Source organism: Xenopus tropicalis, chromosome 5 (genome assembly GCF_000004195.4).
Source record: "Xenopus tropicalis strain Nigerian chromosome 5, UCB_Xtro_10.0, whole genome shotgun sequence".
NCBI classification, from domain to species: Eukaryota; Metazoa; Chordata; class Amphibia; order Anura; family Pipidae; genus Xenopus; species Xenopus tropicalis.
In genome coordinates, this window is record NC_030681.2 from 133,874,006 (window position 1) to 133,884,396 (window position 10,391).

At 38.0% G+C, this 10,391-nt stretch overlaps 1 pseudogene; it reads left to right on the forward strand.

The window, feature by feature from the left end:
- The first annotated feature begins 225 nt into the window (after positions 1 to 225).
- Positions 226 to 7,306, forward strand: LOC116410993 (annotated as a pseudogene).
- Positions 7,307 to 10,391: the final 3,085 nt, after the last annotated feature.

A 10,391-nucleotide genomic window follows, 5' to 3' on the forward strand; every position in this document is an offset into this window, starting at 1 on the left:
ATTCTGAAGGCAATCCTTTTCAATCTGTATTTTAGAACCTTGCTATGAAAATTTTCTAGGTCGCCTGTGTGACAGAACTTCTCTATCTGACGCATATCTTTTAGAAGAACACAAGCAGAGTTGCCTGTGCCGGGTGCCCTGGTTTTATCCATTGTGCATTCCCTTGCTTCATTCCAGGTTATTTTTTGGTGAAGGCATTGTTTATAATTCTCGCTTTGGAAAACGATGAACATTGGAAATATGGTACAAGACAGATTTCCATTTTGCCAATAAGAGTTCCACATTTTGGCCACAGGTGTGTGAGCACCACAAAAGATTTGTGATTGATGAAATCCATTTAAATCAACCACATTTTTTCTTTTTGCTGGCAGCCAATAGTTTTTTGTTAAAGATTTACACAGATGCCACACATCAAATTGGTGGTCAAGCTTTTTAAATTTTGTCGACGTTAGATTTCTGATTGATGAATGTCGGTCAGTGGCTGCTATTTTAAACTTAATAAGTTTTTCCATGACCAACCTGATCAATAGTGTAGGCTATAATTTTCTTTGTAATTATGTCCATGAATGAGTAAATGCAAAATTTGGCAGAGTGGCCTGGGCTATCAAACTGCCCATCACAAGCAGTAACAACTTCTCTAGCTGCAATTTCTTCTCTTAAGCTTTTATGTTCTTTCTGCCAGTAGTAGTCTATTGAGGGGAATAAATAGGACTGTTGATAGTTATAGAATGTGATATGTGAAAAGATGGAGACTCCAAAGATAAAGTACATGCTATGGACTTTTCTGAACAAAGAACATCAATATTGTTGCTGTTATTAGGACATTCCCTGGTGAGATTTTTTATAACAGGTTGACTTCTCCAAAACAGAGCTTGGTGACCATTAAGACATGTTAGTTTGACAGTCGACATACTTCCATCGATTGTCGACTATGGGGGTCTGATAAAATTCTTCCATGTGATGCTGGCAGTGTACTAAATGAAACAGTCTATCGAGACAATGTTTGAATACAATTAATTTCCAATTTAAGTATCCTCTTGCTTTAGAATGCTATCATCACATTCACTTTCAGATGAGCTATGAAAGAGGATTTTTTACACAGGGTCATATGTGACATCCTCCTCAATACTTTTAAATGAAACTGTATGTTCTTTTTCTTCAAAATCTGAATCAGCTGGATGAATTGTCGATAAATCAATACATTCAGTACCACCAATAGGTGTTGAATGAATTACTGGTAAATGCATTCCTTCTTGATTCTCTTTTAAAGGTTGTGGAGAAACAAACGGAATACAGGATCCTTCCTTATTTTCCATGCCTCTGCATTAATGAAATGACTTCCAGTTTTAAATTCTATGTCTTTGGTAATAGGCACAGGATTGGTCTGTGTCACAGCATTGTATTTTATTGGCCAGTTGTCAGTGTTAACTGATCCATCATTTGTAAATATTTTTTCCTCAGTTTGTGTAGAAACTGATCAGTCGTGAAATTATTCTTACTACACATGATGAGGTTGATCGCTTTTCTAGTATAATTAAGTTGCTGTCATGATATGTATTTTGCCTTTACTTGTCCTTTAAAGAGATACTGTCATGATTTTTAGAGTATACATTTTATTTCTAAATTACACTGTTTACATCGCAAATAATTCACTTTAGCATTTAAATGTTTATTCTTGAACCAACAAATTTATTTTTTAAGATGTAATATTGGTGTGTAGGCGCCATCTCAGTGCATTGTCTGAGATTTTAAATGAGGCAGTGTTGTACAATAGAACTGCTTTCAGATAAGCTATTGTTTCTCCTACTCTGTACTGTCAAAATGACCCAAGTCAAACAATAGTAAACAGGGCTTCACCTTCCTTGGTGCTATTCTCTCAAGTGAACACATTTTAGCAAAGCACACAATTTCTCTGCAATGCTTAAAATGTTCTCCAGCCTTCAGAAAACCTGCTTTTAGGAAGGGTAAGTCCTCATTGTATTTAATGTATTTCAGACTAAAGTTCCTACTGCTTACTTTAATTTATATTAGGTGGCACAACTTTTGCCCCTCACTGTATTTAATGTATATTAGGTGGCACTTCCTTTCCTTACTGTATTTAATGTATATTGGGTGACACTACTTCTGCCCCTCACTGTATTTAATGTATTTTGGGAGGCACTACTTCTCTTCCTTGCTGTATTTAATGTATATGTTTGGCGAAAAAAGTCCCCAATGGCGAAATGCGGAAGTTTGCTGTGAATCTATGCCTGGCAAAAAAAATTGCTTATTACTAAAGCTAATAATTACAGCAGTAATAGGTTTTTTTATGGGGACTATATATCATAAATCAGGTTATATATAAATATTGAAAATAATTTATGATCATGTCACAAGATAACAAACGGATTCTTGATAGTTACCCTTTAAATTACACTTTTAATCAACTCCAGTGTTTGTAGCCGTATACCCGTTGCCAGCCTCTGCTACCCCTGGTTAATACCTGTTTTCTTTTACCAACTACTGGATCAATGCTGAAGAACATTCAGTAAAAGAAAATAAAACAAAATAGCAGATGTGTAGCTTGTATTATATTGTTAATTTAATCTGCTTTAGAACAACGCTCTGCAAGCCAGTTTTGCACAATATTAATTCCACTATACAATTAACTCTTCATATAAATAGGAAGTTAAAGCAAATATTGCAGGAAAAGGCTTAAATGACAAAGAAATGATTTCAAACCCTGGCAGTACCAAGTTTATTCAGCGCACCGTGTTCTCTTTAGAATGGTTCAGTGTCCTTACCTAAAGTACCAAGGGTTCTATATAGTTCCTAAATAATGATGGAACAGTTTTGCTCCAGCAGGGGTTGAGGGCTTGGATCACGAGTCAAAATTAGGCACCGTAAACACAAGCATTGTTAACAATAAGCACGTAACTATTTGATATAAAATTTGTTATGGATTTGGAAAAGTTATTTTGAAAATATGTGATGACCATTTTTACACCCTTTAGGATTGTGAATGAAGGATAAGGATTTGTGTTCGGTGTTCTAGAGACCAGCATTTCATCCTACACAATGCAAAGAGAGAGAAAGCAAACCTTTTCTTTGATAAAGTGTGGGGGTATAATGTGGTGTTTTTAAAGTTACATATTCCAGCATGCCTCACTCAGAAAAAAAATTGCTCAGTTTATGGATAGTGATGAGCGAATTTTTGCATTTTGCCATTGGTGAACCGTTTCGTGAAACTTCGTTTCTAGTCAAAAAAAAGTTGTGGCTGACATAAAAGTTGTGCGACAAATGTGCTTCATGGATTTTTTGCCGAAAATGTTGCGCGTCCAATCTTTCTGTGGCGAATTTTGTCGCCTGTTGTGCAAAAAAATCCGCAAATGGCGAAACGCAGAAATTCGCTTTGAATCAATGCCTGACAATGTTATTTTTTATTTTATTTTACTTAATATGACTAAAATATGACCCCTAAAATTACGCTTTTGAACCCCAGTGTTTAGGCCCTAGGGTTACATGCTTTATAAAAGTTTATAAATGATATAATTTAAAAAAGATAATAAAAAAATCCAATTGTTTTAAAATTAGTATCTGTCTCCTGTTGTATAATTTCCCTTTAATAAAATAATTAACTCACCTTATTAGCTTGAACTGCATCATTTATTTTTAAAGTTACTGAAATATTGCTGCCATCCTGTGTGGCTTTTCATTGCCTGTTTGAACTTTCTTCAGACCTTTGAGAAAATTGAACATTATATAGAATATATATGGAAAATAATCAGCCAGCTGGAAATAACTAGAGGAGTTGGACCGAGCCTGCACTAGATGGAAGTAACAGAATACAAATATGCAATAATGAGCAGCTAACTGTAGCAATAGTTGATGCAAAAAATGAAACCTCATTGCAATTCATGAGTGGAACACCACCTCAGGATTACTTGAACATTTTAATAAGGAAACCTTAACATTTAAATGGTAGTCGATTCTGTAACATTTAAACTTCCAGAAAAGGAGATGCAAAGCTTCTTTTGTCATTTTAATAAAACAACTATAATCAACAAGTTTGGAAGGCAAAAGGGCAGTCACGACGTCAGTGTTACCCAGGCAGAAAGAGATGGAGCACGGAACATATACATTTCCATCTATCTGAAAATGTAACTGAAGAATCATTCACTTACAGAGATCCCCAACCTTTTTTTACCGATGAGCCACATTCTAAACGGGGAGCAACACAAGCATAAAAAAAGTTTCTGGGGGGTGCCAAATATGGGCTTTAAATGGCTATTTGGTAGCCCCTAAGTGGACTGGCAGCCTACAGGAGGCTCTGTTTGGCAGTACGCCTGGCTTTTATGCAACCAAAACTTGCCTCCAAGTCAAGCATTCAAAAATAAGAACCCGTTTTGAGGGGATCTCTGACTTATGGAAACATTATGTATCACAGACGGCTGGTGCAAGGACATACACATACCTTTTTTACCTATGTTACCTTTGTCTGCTCAACTGAACCCCCAGTTGAGATCCAGAGGCAACAGGAAGTCCAAAGGAGAGATCTGGTAAAAAACTAAGGAACTCTTACAGCCTAGAACACCAGACTCTGAAGAGGGAAGACACATTGATGTGAATGACAGAGCTGTATTTATAAGAACTTAGTGACTGTTGGGGATTTTATTGGAATCTAACACACCTTTGTATATGCAAAGCAAGAAAGTAATTGAATATATTTAAAACATGTATACATCAATATATATATGTTACAATTGCATATTTGTATTCCAGTGTTCACGGTGCAAATTAACAAATGTGAACAGATACGTTCAGAGATACGTTGTTCACAAAAAGGTGAGAAACCCCAACATTTCAGAAAAACTTTTCTTAAGGGGATTTCTAGTGTAAAAAAAACAATGCTAAAATCTTAAATACCTTAAAGAGGGACAAACAATCCAAGTGGTACACATGCCAACAGTTGTGGCCAGTGGTTGGCTAAGGGTTCTGTCAATCAAGCTCCCAGTAAATAAAATTAACCCTTTGCTACCTACAAGCTACCTGCAAATAATTGATTTGCTATACTTTACTTGGTAGCTAGCTTTGTATAACCTTTAAATCACTCTCTAATCATGCAGAGCAATAAACTTCTGTCAAATGAAAGGCCACATTCTGCCATATTTCATCAAAGTACGTCTGGCCATCATCTACATCCTGTTATGGCAATGTTAGTACAAAACAAAATGCCACCAGTTGGAGTTTATTTGTTTATATTAAAGTGCAAGATGAAATAATATAAAATTATTCCGATAACACGATATTCAGATGACATCTAAAACTTGTTTATTCCATTACCTACTCAATTGTGTTATAACCTTTATCCCAAATGTAAAGACTTGAGACTGCAGTAACACCGACAATGGTCGGCATATCACAGACATACCAGCTACAATAGACCTCCCTGGTGGATTCCTGAGGTCCCTATGGATTTTGGGAAGCAAGCAAAATGCAGGTTTTCTTAGGTAATCCACCCTTAGAAATTCCTTAATTTCTTTGGAAATATAAAATTTTATTCACATATATCTAAATAGCCATCAATTTGCCTAGTATCTAGTAGAATTAAGTCTAAAACAACTTGACTTTTCTGAGAAAAAGCCCAGTTGTTTCAGACTTCATTCTGCTAGATACTGTATATGATGACCTGGAAAATTGAGAATAATAGACATATCAGTTTTCCTCTTCAGGTCCCATGTGGATCCCTATCCAAAACAAGGTGATGTTCAATCATAGCAAGCCATCTCAACGCTTCTGTCCTATACATTTCCTTGCTCATAATCACTATAGCCCCACCATTATCCACTGGTTTAATTACAACAGAATCATCCCTTTTCAGTTTAGATAAAGCCTTTCTTCCAGGACCACTCTCACTAGTACCTGATCTAAACATTGGCGTCCATTTTAACTAAGCCAAGTCACTCTCCACTACCTTAATAAAAGGCTCTACAGCATGATTATTGGGGAGGGGGGGAGAGAAACTAACTTTTTGATCTGCATCGTGCAGATTCATACAAAAGTCAGTTATCACTAGTCTCATCATCATCATATTCGTTAAAAATGTTATCAGTTTGGAGATAGCTAACTTGGTGTCCTGTGCAAAGTATGATATTAATCTAAGGGCACAAAAACATGTTTGCAAAGCTGTAATTTATCAGCTAGATTAGTAGTTACATACACCATCCCTTTGCTCAAGACACACGTTTCTATCTCCTTCAATGGCTTCCTGCTGATGTTCACAATTACCAAGCTTTTCTGTGGTGAAATCTGAAAAGCCACCTGAGCAGAACTCCTTCCTGTCTCTTCTTGGGTTTGTGCCCCTAAAAATTATTGGTAGGGGTTGTGTTGCTATCCGAGCTTCCTTAAGTACTGTATTTTTAACTATCCATGGAATTCCCTTCACCACTTTTACTGTTTCTATAGAAGGACTGTTTCCAGCTGTATTCCCAGTACCCAGTGTTTTTCAGTGGTTGTATTCGTTTTTTTCATCAAAGTCAGAAACTTAACCCAAAGTCTCCAGTTCCCTTAATTTTTGTCTAAGGTCCTCAATGTAACTCTTTGCTAAGCCAATTTCATTCTGTAGTCCATTGGGCTAGTCTAGAAGTTGTACTGCCAATTTTGTTTGTAATTGACATTTGTTTTAAGATGTGCCCCCTAACTTTAGGTTTTGAAAAAGACATGAAATGCCACACTAAGGTTTTTTCCTTTATCCCAGCTAAAACAAGAGCAGCTACACAGATTCTGGAGGGAGAGCTATTTGATTTTAAACTGGAAGTGAAACCATGTTGGAAGATTTGGTTGGCAAGACAATTAAGCAAGCACTCCGTGAAGTGATGGAAGAGGAGGAACTTGCACAATTAAGGGCACAACAGTCTGTTTTGAAGAGCTGCGTGATACAGAACTTGCCAAGGCACAGCGTCTAGAAGAGGCGACAGAGGCAAAAGAGCAACACAACAAACAGCACCATGAGATCCTCCTTAAAGAAAAAGAAACTGCAGAGAAGGTTATGGCATCTGCATAGGATTATCTTGTTGATCTGGTTTCTTTTGTGTTTTGCAGCCTAAGAGAAAATGGATATTTCTATGACCCTGTGGAAAGAGATGTTGCGCCAGCATTCATGCCTTGGTTAATGAAAAAGGTGGAAAATATTATGAAGAAGAATGATCTTGGCTGAACTATGCTTGATATGATTTGCGATGTTAAAATGGTTAGCTGAGTGACATCATAAGATTCTTTACAATATGAATTCACATCTCAAGGGCGAAATTAAATAAGAAGAATCAGAATCAGACAAGTCCTGTAATTTTTCACCATTTATGTGCCAAAACCACAAAAACTGCAAATCTAAAAATACATAATCTAAAAGCTGTCGAGGTCATGTTGAAGGTAATGGGAGTTGTCCTAGTCAAACTGCACTCACACGTTGGGGTTTTTTTTTTTTTTTTTGTAAATCCACAAACATTCTTAGAAAAATGTAAAAACCTTTTTAATTAATTTCTACTTTTTCAATTTGGCTCTTAATAAATGACTAGACATTTGTGGTTGTGGTGGAAATTTAGTTGTGGTTTCAAAAGCCTCTGAAACCATGTGAATGTTGATAAATTTGCCTCCATATCTCACTATGTAGACACTTAGACAATGGATAAGATACAAAAATGTAGTAAATACTCTGGTTTTTGATTGTCCAATTATATGTCTATGGCCCTATTATTTCATGGATGTTGGGTTGGGCTAACAAAAGTAATAAACATGAACAGTACAGTTTATTTGCTAAAATATGTACTAACACCAAGTAACTAGTACTGTCCTTTTATAACCCACTCACAGTTTATCCTTTGATATGTGTTTTAAGTTAAACATGGTTATTAAACTAAAAATCTACGCCTCAGTTATGTTAAACATTGACAAGCCATCTGTTACTAAACTCCCAGAATGCCACCAGCCCCTTGGCAGGTGTTGTGTGGTATCAGCTGGAGAGTTACAGATTGTATCTCACTATGCAAGGTAAGGAACAAAATCCAGACTTTGAGTAAAAAATTGCTAAACATTAAATCACTTCAACTGTTTAAAATAAAGCAAAAATGACAGACACCTTTTGACATTAAATGTAAAGCAAAAAGTGACAGGTGTCAGCAACAACTTAATAAGCTCTGATTTTCTAAATGAATAACATTTAAATTAATGAAACAGAGTGTGCAGAGAAAGTGTAGAAGTTAATGAATATTGCTTGGCTAACTTTCAACCAGTGAACCTGAGTGGCCCAGTAGGCTTCCATTGTCAGTATCACTGAATACTTTGGAGTCTTGGGGCACATTTACTAATCCACGAACGCGTCCGAATCCGTATTTTTCGTAATGATCATTAATTTTGCGACTTTATCGTAATTTTACGACATTTTTTCGGTTTTTCTGCGACTTTTTCATCATTACCACGACTTTTTCATCATTACCACGACTTTTTCGTATTTTGTACGACTTTTTCGTAAATATCGCAACTTTTTCGGAACCATTTCACGATAAATTCGCAAAACATGCGAACAGTACGGAATTCCTAAACGCTTTGGGTTACGATTTTTTCGGGCTACAGTCGGATGTAAAGCCTTCAATAGCCGAAATTTTCGTGTTGAAGGCGAAAATAATCCAAAAATTGAATAACCATTGTCAGCCTGTCCTTTTACTACTTTCAAGGGGTAATTAAACCAAATAGGGATTTTCAATCATACATGGCTTTCAAGGGGAAATTAAACCAAATAGGGATTTTCAATCATACATGGCTTTCAAGGGGAAATTAAACCAAATAGGGATTTTCAATCATACATGGCTTTCAAGGGGAAATTAAACCAAATAGGGATTTTCAATCATACATGGCTTTCAAGGGGAAATTAAACCAAATAGGGATTTTCAATCATACATGGCTTTCAAATGGAAGTTGAGTAGTTTTGTGTGTGATTTGTGTTTAGAGAAAAATATAGTCATTTACAGGCTGCCCTTACCTTTTCAGATAAACAAACAGGAAAGAGTTAAAGACTGCACAGCTTGCTCGTTAAAGGCTGCCAAAGGTATAAAACCCTTATAACTTACTTCAGTTTGCCTAAACATGAAACATGATGTGATTGCGCTAGCACTGCTGGCAGCTTTAGAGGCGGCAGAGGCTGATCAGCAGGAGCCCCCAGTTCATTTGCCACTTGCTAGGATCAGACAGCCTCGTCGATTTTGGAGAGGTGTCCTTTCCCTTAACGAGCTGTCTGATGATGTACCGCCTGAGCCGTGCCGCCATTTTGCAGGTATTTGATTTGGTTAGGCAGGACCTGGATCCTGTGACGGCACGGTCTCAGGCCCTGCCCGGGATAAGCAAACTGCTTGCATCTGTTTCTTTGGAAAAGCAGTCACAGATACATGAGGTAAGTGCTGGCCTCTTGTCTTAGAACCTTGCATAGTAGAACATTCAATTACCCTTGTAGGCATTAGTAGCCCAATTCACAGGCATGACCACATTTGTATTAGGGGAAATGGCCAATATTCATGTTAGAGCAAATGCACTTTGATGTTCCAAGTGCTTCCCAGATGGTATTAAGGAGGGTGCCACAAGATGTTATCGTGGCACAAACTCTCAATGGGCAAACACACAATATAGATGTTAGAGAAAATGCACTTTGATGTTATAAGTGCTTCCCAGATGGTATTGGGGAGGGCACCACGAGATATTATTATGGTGCCCCTCAGTGAGGAAAATTCGGCTTTGGTTGAGGAAGATTGAGAACAATGGGACTACTTGTTTGGTGCTTAGTCCTGTCAGCTCATGTAGCGGATAGTGTGAGTCCTGAAGAGATGCATAAAAAAGTTAATGGCCAGAGAGCAATTTGGTGTAGAGGTCTGGCTCCAAAAGGCTGCAAGGCGAAAGTAGGGACTCAGATCGGAGACCGCTTTTTGCTAAGCCCACAGGCAGGGTCAGACCCTCTTCTGCGGCCTCTCCCACGCCCCCTTGCCCTAGGCTCAGGACTTGGAGGTGGTGGTTGAGGTGCAAAAGAGGGCCCAGGCAGCAACCCTTCAGCAGACCCAGCAGAGGCAGGCGCATGCAGTACATGCCCCAGAACTGCCAGCAGAGCATTCCGGGACAGCTCTTCACTTCTTAGCCGCTCCTCGTAATGTTGTATAGCTAGAGCCATTCAGTCTCTAGCTATAGCTGCCTGCTCGTGGCGGAGGGTCTGTAGCTCAACCCTCACCGCAGCCACTTCTCGCCTTAAGGCGGCATGCGAGCCAACAGCCGCCTTTGGGAAAGAAAGTGGCTGCGTTGGTTGCCAAGAGCAGGCCGAGGGCGGCTACCACGAGCTGGGACGACCGTTGATTCCTCACTGAACCTTCCACAGATCG